At 36.4% G+C, this 12344-nt stretch overlaps 1 protein-coding gene across 4 annotated transcripts in view; it reads left to right on the top strand.

The window, feature by feature from the left end:
- GRM1 (glutamate metabotropic receptor 1) overlaps nucleotides 1–12344 on the top strand; it is a 423034-nt gene that overhangs the window by 120790 nt on the left and 289900 nt on the right. The window lies entirely within an intron of this gene.

Below are 12344 nucleotides of genomic sequence, written 5' to 3' on the forward strand. Positions count from 1 at the left end.
TTTACATAAGGGAAAGCCTCCACTGATCCCTGACTCTGTCACATTCATCTTCCAGATTCCCTTTTCTCCTCTCATCTCCTCTACTGGCTAGAATATAATCTATATCTCACCTACTGAAGTACCTCAACCACTGACCCTCTTCTCTAGGACGCCGAGTAGTAATGGTTTGGACATACATCCCCACCAGACCTTTCCTTCTGTCCTTGACGTGTTAAATGCCATAATAGTAGTAACACTAATCTCATCATCATCTGGAACTAGAGGTACCGGAGACTTTTGAAAAGAAGGTAGGATATAAATACAACTAAATAAATAAACAAACAAACAAATACTCTCTCATGAGGAGAAATGGAATTAAGGTCAAATATAATTCAAGATTAAGAAAAAATTATTAAATTTGAGTAAAATTGGCACAGTGCCACAAAATGTCACTTTGGCTTCTTCAACATGATGCAGTTGTGTGAAGCCACTTAGCAAGTCTTAAAAAAAAGAGTGTTTAAAAATGGAATATTATTTCCTTTATGAGTGAAAGGGAGGAAGGCAGCATTGTTGAAGTGTTATACAAAATAAGGTTGGTAATATGTGTACCAGGACATACAGATTTGTTCTTTTTATTGATTTTGTAAAATGACTGCTTTTATGAAGGACACTTGTCTTAAAAATATTCTCATGTTTACCCTTTTCAAAAGAACAGTTGTCTGTTTTTCCAGAATTCATTCTCTTTAACATCCATGAAGAGGCTATCTACCTGATTTCTGGGTACTTTAAACAGATGTGGCAAATATGTGAGCCTTGGGGTATATAGACTGCCTAATTGTGAAATATAATTATATAAAATGTTGCAGTGAGTACCTGGAGTGTAAAGAACTCATCCCATCATAATTTTTTTAATGTTTATTAACTTTGAGATAGAGGGAGAGCACAAGTGGGGGAGGCACAGAGAGAGCGAGACAGAATCCGAAGCAGGCTCCAGGCTCTGAACTGTCAGCACAGAGCCCCACGTGGGGCTCAAATCCACGAACTGGGAGATCATGACCTGAGCCAAAGTTGGACACGTAACTGACTGAGCCACCCAGGCGCCCCTTTCATCATTATTTTAAAGCTGAACAAAGATGACAATATAAACTTACCTCTCTGACTCTTGCTTACCTGCTAATAATAGCTGAGTTCAGACAAGTATTTCTGAGTCTCTCAGATGCTTGCTTGTGAAAAGGTCAGTTACATGTGATATCTACCTCTTTTATTCCTCTGTCTATCTGCCCTATCTCTGCTGGGTGCTAATGACACATCATAGGGAATCATGACGACAATGAACACCTGAGCTTCTGAGGATGCTGTTCCCTGCACCGGTGGTTATTGCCAAGGATGCATGGAGTCCTTGAGATGCCAAAGCCTGCCACACTTGGTGCTTCTCTGCCTTTCTGGGCTATATTCTATGGACATCTATCAGAGTAGTATTAGCTGTTACTCTCATATCTTAGAGGACTTGGGGGAAAATAGCCCTTTCTATTCTTTGTTCACAGTTCTCTCCCTTCCCTGGAAGAGATAGGAATTCATACATGAGTCCATAGGGAGCTGAACAGGGAGCCAAGGCAAGCAGGAACACCACACCATACCTAGAATTAGCTTTCCCTTCAGATGTTTGATTCTTCCACTTCCTGAGGAATACATTCTATCCCAGATGGACATTTGGTGGGCTTGGTTCTCTCATTTGTGCAGGTGTGCCCGGAAGGGTTATAGTTTAACATCAAGTGCAACTTCTGGCTACATTTGCAGTGCTGTTAAATATATCTCTCTTCTATTTGGAGAGGAGTTCATTTACTAAATGATAAACCCCTTTGAGGTCAGGAGCCATTGTTCAGTATTTTTCACAGCACATAGTATGATTCTGGCTGCCTCCAGAATCACCAAAGATGGTGATGGACCTCTTTGCATAGAGGTGAGGATGAGTAAGTCATGGCTTAGACTGCAGCAAAAGGTATTTAGTTAAAAGCATTAGAACTTCCTGAATGAAGATTTATATTCTCTTGCCTTCATGACCCCTCTTTTCTCTCATGTTTCATATCCAACATAAAAGGAAATGTTGTAGTGCTACCATCCAAACATATCCAGACTTTGACAAATTACTGCCATTCTCATTGCTACCATCCCAGTCCAAGGCACCATCATCCCTCATCTGGATTATGGTGATAACCTCCTAATTGATCCCTGCCCTTCCCCATCATCTGTTCTTAAGGCAAAGTGATCTTTTAAAAACTTAAGTCAGTGGAAATGCAAGCTGGTGCAGACACTCTGGAAAACAGTATGGAGGTTCCTCAACAAACTAAAAATAGAACTACCCTATGACCCAGCAATTGCAATACTAGGCATTTTATCCATGGGATACAGGTGTGCTGTTTCAAAGGGACACATGCACCCCCATGTGTATAGCAGCACTATCAACAATAGCCAAGGTATGGAAAGAGCCCAAATATCCATCGATGGATGAATGGATAAAGAAGAGGTGGCGTATATGTATGTATGTGTATATATATATATATATATATATATATATATATATATATATATGAGTATTACTTGGCAATCAACAAGAATGAAATCTTGCCATTTGCAACTACATGGATGGAACTGAAGGGTATTATGCTAAGTGAAATTAGCCAGTCAGAGAAAGACAAAAAGCATATGACTTCACTCATATGAGGACTTTAAGAGACAAAACAGATGAACATAAGGGAAGGGAAACAAAAATAATATAAAAACAGGGAGGGGGACAAAACAGAAGAGACTCATAATATGGAGAACAAACTGAGTGTCACTGGAGGGGTTGTGGGAGGGTGGATGGGCTAAATGGGTAAGGGGCGTTAAAGAATCTACTCCTGAAATCATTGTTGCACTAGGTGCTAACTAATTTGGATGTAAATTAAAAAAAAAATACAAAATAAAACAAGTTAAAAAAAGGAAAAAAAGTAAATAATAAAAAAATTAAGTCAGGTAATATCTCTCTTCTGTGCTCAATACCTCAAAATGGCTTTTCATTTTTCTCATAAGAAAGTCTTATGATGGTCTTAAAATCCCACATTCTGTCATTGAAACTGTTTTCCATAATGGCATAATAAACTATAATGACAGAAATAGAATTTTTTAAATAGGAAGTTCTCAAAGATAATAAGAGCATTCTATATTTAATGAATATAGAATAATGGAAAAATGAAACAAAAAGAAATAGGGGCTGAGAGTTCTAGCCCTGACACCAAGTAATCATGTGATCTTGTTTAAGTTACTTTTTGTCTCTGAGTCTATTTTTTCCTACAAAATTAACAACTTATATTAAGACCATGTGACAAAACTATGATCAATAGGAATATATTTGTACATTAATTTTTTCTAAAATTATTCGTGAATTTAGATTAATCAGTTTACATTTTCTTGCCTGTAACCTTTATTAAAACCAGGAGAATTTGTTGAATACAGCTGGTCAGTATTAGTGTCTTCACGTGGTCATGGAATGCAGCCAGCAGATAATCAATGCAGCCTACAAGATAATCAAACCTTTGACTTTAGACAAATTGGCAGAATATTGTCACCAAGTAAGTTAACTAACCACAAGTTAATCATTACACTAAAGAAATGTTCCATCTTGGCTCTATGAAATCGCCTCTTTTGAGATGATTCTCAGAATTGTGCTCACCATAGCTGTAACTCTAATGATGATGGTGATGATGATAATCACATTTGTTTAGGACCTACTATATGCGAGGCGCTATTCTAAGCACTTTGCATACATTAACTCATTTAATTATGATAACACTATAATGAGAAATGTACTAGTATTATTCCCGCTCTGATGTATGGAGAAGTAGGAAAGTTGTCAAAAAGTGCTGCAAATCTAGAGCTGGGATTTGAACCTAGGCAGTTTGACTTCAGAATTCATGCTCTTAATCACTAAATTATACTCTGTCAAGTTGTCATTGTTGTGTTTAAGAGATATTAGCATTAACCTTAGTTTCCTCTTAGTTTGCTCTCTCTTCTAGAAATTTATTTTATTGTTTAAATTCACCTTCTTGGAAAATGAGCTGAAGTATCTCTGTAAGAAAATTTTACATTTCTAATTATCTATTTCTTTTAATTTTCTTCCTCTCCCAGTATTAAAGGTTTTATGTGATAATTCAATAAAGGGGCTATTCTTTTCAAGCTCATTATTTTTTATCATAACATGAGACTCCACAGTCTAATTCTCTTTGCACACAGTCTGTATCTATGGAACTATACTTACATAGAAGCCAATTTGGAACAAGTGGGCGATATTTCACTGAAATCTTAAGTGATAATTATTAAAACTGTAATTGTTAACCGGCTGATTTGTTCTAATTTCTATTTTTTGTTCCTTTATTTGAAGAAAGTGAAAGTGAGCATGGTTCATGTGTATGAACACATAAGAGCTACCATTTATTGAGTGTTTGGTATGTACTAGGCTATTAATATTTAATATCTCCAGTCTTCACAACAACCCTGAAAGGTTGATTTGAAAGGTAGAGAGGTTAAACAACTATACCAAATTCCTAAATTTAATAAGTGGTGGAGACAAGATTCAAACTTACTATAATACCATAAATCATATAGATACATAAATATCAAATTATAACCTCCTCAAAGTTGACAGGTTTTATATGCTTGTTAATTTTCCCATCAAGCCTAAAAGGTGTTTTGGTGTGGTAAAAACTCAACTGTGCCAGAAATCATGGGGAGTCAGAGAGAAAGCAAGTGGTTTCATTGTGTGGCCCTTGCTTTTCCTTTCCTATTCCAGGATCAGTATGTTTTATCTAGCATGGTAAGGTTTGACGTTCTTCTTCAGTCAGCCTCAGCCTCTAGAATTCATCTGTAAAATTACAACTCATTTTTGCTTGTCTCTTAGGTTGTATTTTTCTTTAAAAATACAATTTTCTAAAAAAATAAAAATTTTTAAAAATCTTATTTTTGAGAGAAAGAGAGAGAGAGAGAGAGACAGACAGACAGACAGATGGACAGTGTGCATGGGGAATGAAAGAGATAGAGGGAGACCCAGAATCCGAAGTAGGCTCCAGGTTCTGAGCTGTTAGCACAGAGCCCAACTCAGGGCTTGAACCCATGAACCGAGAGTTCATGAGCTAAAGTCAGATGCTTAACCGACTTGAGTCACCCAGGCACCCCATTAAGTTGTATTTTTCTAATTACAAAATGCCTACTTGCCTGTTAAACTATAGCTGAGTGTCAGTGGTAGATCTCTTGTGGGGACCTAAAGACACACTCTTCTCAGGGGATGAGTGAGAGCTTTCTGGCTTTAGTTGTATGCCAGGCGTTGACATTTTCCACCCTGTTTTCCTCATCTTGGGAAGCCTTTACAGTAGATTTACATTCTATCTTGTTAGGAGCCTCTGATTAAATACATGATTAAATATATTGGATATGCCATATTTAATTATATATTTCCTAGCCCCTTTTATTGGATTATGGCCTCATCTTCTAACTTATCCACTCTACAAAAGAAATATCCAATAAAGGTAATTAAGCCAATAACCTTTCATTTTGCCCCCTCTCCCTACTATATCCTGGCCAATCAAACTATTAAGTATAGAGTCCTTACATTTCAAATGCTTACCCCTTATTGGTGGGCACTGTTTTATCTATCATCTCTCTCAACTCTTGTCTTCTAACCCACTAGACCCACTTTCCAATATTTGTCTTTGAAGAGAAATTCCTTCTAAAACTTGATCCATGAAAACATTGACACCATGATTTTTGAGTTGAAAGCACAACAACCTTAAGCACATTAAAAAAATGTCTTGAAAGGAGCACTTGCTTTATCTGGAAAGATGGCTATTGCTTCATTTTAAAACAAAAGAAGTAATTTTTCCTTTTTTTTTTTTAAATATAAGGTAATGTTTTTGTCTTTTTCTTCTAGAACCTAAACACATATTTGGAAAAGTGACCTTTATACCCTTGAAACAAGATGATATACCACGGTGTTATGTTTCACACACTTATTTTTTTTTTATGAGAAATGAGTTATTTTAGATCCTATCTTTCCATTATGGAAAAAATGGGGGGGGATATCTGAAGTTTTCAGCCTTCAGACAAAATTATAAAGGTTATATATTATAAAGTAAATGTGAACTTTCAGTGAAGCATGACCTCCACCAAAATGGATTATAATCAAGAGGCTGGCAAAGCTGATGAGCATTTTCTGATGTGTGATGGTCCCAACTTATAGATACATAACCTGGCCTTCTGTAAGTTCCCAAGGACAGAAAATGATTGCTAACCGGCTGACAGGCAATCCCTTTCTTAAAACATTCCTCCTCCACACGCAGATTAATGAGAACTTTGTGGAAGATTACACTGTTAGAAAAAGACTGTGAGAAATATATTCGAGGGAAGGAGAGGGGATTTAGTTTAGAGTACTCTGGAGATTAAACATTATTTGTAGGAGGATATTGACAAGTATTGTGAGCATAGATCTCAGCCACAGAAATGCTTAGGATTTTCACAATATTTGGGTGACTGATTTGCATTGTGCTTAACCCTTCCTTTACACCAATACCTATTTCCATGTTTCAGATAATGGACTTCTAAAAACTGAATGACTAACATCTTGGTCTTTCCTTGCCTTTAGAGTACTAGAAACACTGAAGGGTTTAGGGTTGCCCTCTGTATCTATACGGCACTGGCTCAATTTGAATGGAGGAAAAAGAAGTCATTATAATTTAGTCAAGTTTATGTTTGAGGCTGATCAAAGACAGCAGGGATTTTATATTAATACATTTTGTGGAAACATGATAGTTTCTTCCCAAACTGGCTGAACAACAGAAACAATATGCGCACTTAAAAATGCACATTCCTGGATCCTACCACAAACCGTCAATACAATTTCTTGATGAGAGACTTTGGATCTTCTTCTTGTTGTAAAGACTGAAGATGAGTTAAGTTTCAGAACCACTACCTTCTGAAGCCTACACCCATGCTTTACACTCTGGTGGCATTCACAATAACTGAGTTGCTCTCAGGACATATTTAATTTTTTTTTAACGTTTATTTATTTTGAGACAGAGAGAGACAGACAGAGCGTCAGAAAGAGGGGGAGACACAGAATCCGAAACAGGTTCCAGGCTCTGAGCGGTCAGCACAGAGCCCGACGCGGGGCTCGAACTCAGGGGACCACGAGATCATGACCTGAGCTGAAGTCGGACGCTTAACCGACTGAGCCACCCAGGCGCCCCTCTCAGGACATATTTGAAAGGGAAAATGGAATGAAAATTTTAACTTTTTTGCCTGTTATTTTGACACTTTAGCTCTGTTTTTTTAAAATTTCTTAAATTTATTTGGCTTCAAGATTTTCTTTCAAAAGTAAAGATACATGAGGAGAGTAGTAAATAATAGTAATATTGACAGTAGGAGTGGTAGTAATAGTAGTAAACACTATTTTCAGCTCTATTTCCTGTATTCCTGCCCAAACTGGCCTATTGACTTGACCTGTAAAAAGCAGAGTCATGTCCTAGTTTTCTGACTGATCAAGATGCAGAGTAGGAAACATTTACACAAGTGGCAGATTAGTCCAGTCATCTCTGAGTCTAGGGTTGCCCAGGGATGAACAATGAACTACCATTTCTTGCTAATTGTAGAGTTGGGTGCTGATGATTTAGGTGCTTGTCAGCTGCTTGGCTGCCTATATCAAAAACCCTAAAACCATCAGTTCCTGGGCTCCACCCCCCTTCAATTCTAATTCAATATGCCCAGGGATAGATGGAGGAGTATGTACATTTCAAATCAGCCTTATTGAAATTCACCAACTTTAAGTGTTTCATTTGATGATTCTTGTAACTCTGTATAAGCATCATAACTCTGTTTAAGCATCATAACTATATAAATCATGATATAGAATATTTCCATCACAGAAAAACATTTCCTAATGTCCCTTGGCAAGCATTCCTTTCCAACCTCTGTACACAGGCAATTACTCATCTGCTTTCTGTCATTACACTTTTGCCTTTTCTAGAACATTGTATACAGAAAATCATATGGAATGTAGTCTTTTATGTCTGACTTATTTTAATTGGCAAAGTGCTTTTGAGATACACCCATGGTGTTGTACGTTTGCATAGCTTCTTTATTGCTGAGTAGTATTCCATGGCATGGATGTGCTTCAATTTGCTGATCCATTCTCCTATTGATGAACATTTGGATCTTTCCCAGTTTCTACTATAATGCATAATGCATTTATGGACATTCACGTATAAGTCTTTGTGTGGATATATCTATTTAATTCTCTTAAAGAAATATCTAAGGGTGAGATTATGGGTCACATGGTAAGTCTGTATTTAACTTTATAGATTGCTTTACAAGAAACTGGCAAACTATTTTCCAAAGTGGATGTACCATTTTGCAGTTCCCCCAGTGGTGTATGAGAGTTCTAATTCCTTTACATCTTCACCAAAATAGTACTGTCAGTCTTTTCACTTTTAGCTATTCTGGTGGGTGTGCAGTGGCATCTCTTTGTGGTTTTAGTTTGCATTTTCATAATGACTAATGATGTTGAACATTTTTATGTGCTTACTTGCCATTTTAATATCTCTTTTGGTGAAATCTTTTGTAGATCTGTAAGTCCATTTTGTCATCAGGTTGGTTGTTTTATTGCAAAGTTGTAGAAAGTTCTTTATAATTTCTGGACCCAAATCATTTATTATTTTTTTTTGTTATGTTTCTTTATTTTTGAGAGGCAGAGAAAGACAGAGAACAAGTGGGGGAGGGGCAGAGAGAGAGGAAGACACAGAATCCAAAGCAGGCTCTAGGCTCTGAGCTGTCAGCACAGAGCCCGATGTGAGGCTCGAACTCACGAAACGTGAGATCATGACCTGAGCCGAAGTCGGATGCTCAACTGACTGAGCCACCCAGACGCCCCTGGACCCAAATCATTTATAATAAACATATATAGCATATATTTTTGCTAAGTATGTGTCTGAAAATTAAATTTTGTTAACAGTATCTTTGGAAGATAGAATGTTTTAAAATTTAAAAGTCCAGTTATCAATTTCTTCTTTTATGATTTATGTTTGTTGTGTTTTATCAAAAATAGCTTTACCTACTCCAAAGTCACAAACATTTTTGTCTAAATTTTATAATGTTTCTTTCTATGTTTAGATATATGATTAAGTTATATATTTGAAGTTAATTTTCATATATGTTGTGACATAACAACATATATGTTGTTAAGTTTCATATATGTTTTTTTTAAGTAAAAATATCCAGTTGTTCCAGAACTGTTCTGTTGAAAAGACTATCATTTCTCCATTAAAATAGCCTGATATTTGTTGAAAATAAATGAGCATATATGCATGTGTATTTTTTTTTTAATATATGAAATTTATTGTCAAATTGGTTTCCATACAACACCCATTGCTCATCCCAAAGGTGCCCTCCTCAATACCCATCACCCACCCTCCCCGCCCTCCCACCCCCCATCAACCCTCAGTTTGTTCTCAGTTTTTAACAGTCTCTTATGCTTTGGCTCTCTCCCACTCTAACCTCTTTTTTTTTTTTTTTTCCTTCCCCTCCCCCATGGGTTTCTCTTAAGTTTCTCAGGACCCACATAAGAGTGAAACCATATGGTATCTGTCTTTCTCTGTATGGCTTATTTCACTTAGCATCACACTCTCCAGTTCCATCCACGTTGCTACAAAAGGCCATATTTCATTTTTTCTCATTGCCACGTAGTATTCCATTGTGTATATAAACCACAATTTCTTTATCCATTCATCAGTTGATGGACATTTCGGCTCTTTCCATAATTTGGCTATTGTTGAGAGTGCTGCTATAAACATTGGGGTACAAGTGCCCCTATGCATCAGTACTCCTGTATCCCTTGGATAAATTCCTAGCAGTGCTATTGCTGGGTCATAGGGGAGGTCTATTTTTAATTTTCTGAGGAACCTCCACACTGCTTTCCAGAGCGGCTGCACCAATTTGCATTCCCACCAACAGTGCAAGAGGGTTCCTGTTTCTCCACATCCTCTCCAGCATCTATAGTCTCCTCATTTGTTCATTTTGGCCACTCTGACTGGAGTGAGGTGATATCTGAGTGTGGTTTTGATTTGTATTTCCCTGATGAGGAGCGACGTTGAACATCTTTTCATGTGCCTGTTGGCCATCCGGATGTCTTCTTTAGAGAAGTGTCTATTCATGTTTTCTGCCCATTTCTTCACTGGGTTATTTGTTTTTCGGGTGTGGAGTTTGGTGAGCTCTTTATAGATTTTGGATACTAGCCCTTTGTCCAATATGTCATTTGCAAATATCTTTTCCCACTCTGTTGGTTGCCTTTTAGTTTTGTTGGTTGTTTCCTTTGCCGTGCAGAAGCTTTTTATCTTCATTAGGTCCCAGTAATTCACTTTTGCTTTTAATTCCCTTGCCTTTGGGGATGTGTCGAGTAAGAGATTGCTATGGCTGAGGTCAGAGAGGTCTTTTCCTGCTTTCTCCTCTAAGGTTTTGATGGTTTCCTGTCTCACATTCAGGTCCTTTATCCATTTTGAGTTTATTTTTGTGAATGGTGTGAGAAAGTGGTCTAGTTTCAACCTTCTGCATGTTGCTGTCCAGTTCTCCCAGCACCATTTGTTAAAGAGACTGTCTTTTTTCCATTGGATGTTCTTTCCTGCTTTGTCAAAGATGAGTTGGCCATACGTTTGTGGGTCTAGTTCTGGGGTTTCTATTCTATTCCATTGGTCTATGTGTCTGTTTTTGTGCCAGCATGTGTATTAATTAAATATTTTAGCATTCCAATTCACCTTTACCTTTGACTCACTAGCTAGGATTCTTTATTATTTTATGAATAATTATTTAGGGTTTATAATAAGTTTCATTAAGTTATTAATGTCCATATTCTAAGAATATTATACCACATTACATATAGTATAAGAACTTTATAGTAATATATTTCTATTTCTCTCTTTTGATGTGTGCTCTATTGTTTCATTATTTTACTTCTAATTCTATTCTAATGTCTAAAATACACTATTATTTTAAATAGTCAATTGTCTGTTGAAGAAATTAAAAATGAGAATAACTACCTTCCATAATTACTTATGCAATTACTTTTTCATTCCTTTGTGTAGGTCCAAATTTTCTTCTGGATTATTTTCCTTCTCTCTGAAGAATTTTCTTTAACATTACTTGTGAGGCTGGTCTGCTGAATAAATTCTCTTCACTTTTTTTGTCTATAATGTTTTTATTTTACCTTAATTAAAATAAAAAAAACATTTACCTGGTATAGACTTCTAGGTTGATAGTTCCTGTTTTTAACTCCCAATACTTTAGAGATATTACTCAATTATGTTTTTGACCTGCATAGCTTCTGATAAAAAATATGCTATGATTTTGTGTTCCTTGAATATGTATTTTTAATCTCTTACTGTTTTAAGCCTGTCTTTTTATCACTTGTTTTCAGCAATTTGATTATAAACCTTGATGTGGTTTTTCCTTTTATTTATTTGACCTGAGGTTTATTAAATTTCTTAGATATAAGGGTTCATAGTTTTTTCAAATCAAATTTGGAAAATAATTGGCTATTATTTCCTCAAATATTATTTTCTTAAGTTTATTTACTTTGTGTGTGAGAGAGAGAGCAAACGTGAGCAGGGGAGGGACAGAGAAAGAGAGAGAGAGAGAATCCCAAGCAGGCTCTGTGCTGTCAGTGCAGAGCCTGATGTGGAGCTCGATCCCACGAACCATGAGATCATGACCTGAGCTGAAATCAAGAGTCGGATGCTTAACTGACTGAGCCACCCAAGCACCCCTATTTCCTCAAATATTATTTCTGCCCTTATCATTCTTTTCTTTCTATCTTGGGCTCCAATTATATGTATGTTTGATTGCTTGATATTTTTGCACAGGGAGATTATATGTCTTTTTTTTCTCCCACTTTTCTTTCTTTGCTTCATCTTCTACACTGTCTATGGATATGACTGTGAATACATGATTTTTGTTTGTTTGTTTTTGTTTTTGGCAGTGTTTAATCTGTTCTTAATCCCATCATGTGCATTTTTTATTTCAGATATTGTGCTTCTCATCTTCTTGTCATTTTATTATAATTAAGAATAGTTTGTATGTGACTTCATCCCTTTTACATTTAATAAGCCTTGTTTTATTGCCTATCATATGCTGTGCTCTGGGGAATATTCCAAGTGCACTTGAGATGAATTTGTATTTTATTGTTGTTGGGCTGAGGGTTCCATAGATGCCTGTAAGGTGTAGTTTCTTCATACTGTTGTTAAAGTCTTCTATATCCTGTTGATATTTTGTCTCTCCATTATTTTTGTTGAATT

The sequence above is a fragment of the Panthera onca genome, chromosome B2, assembly GCF_046562875.1.
Source record: "Panthera onca isolate mPanOnc1 chromosome B2, mPanOnc1 haplotype 2, whole genome shotgun sequence".
Lineage (NCBI taxonomy): Eukaryota > Metazoa > Chordata > Mammalia > Carnivora > Felidae > Panthera > Panthera onca.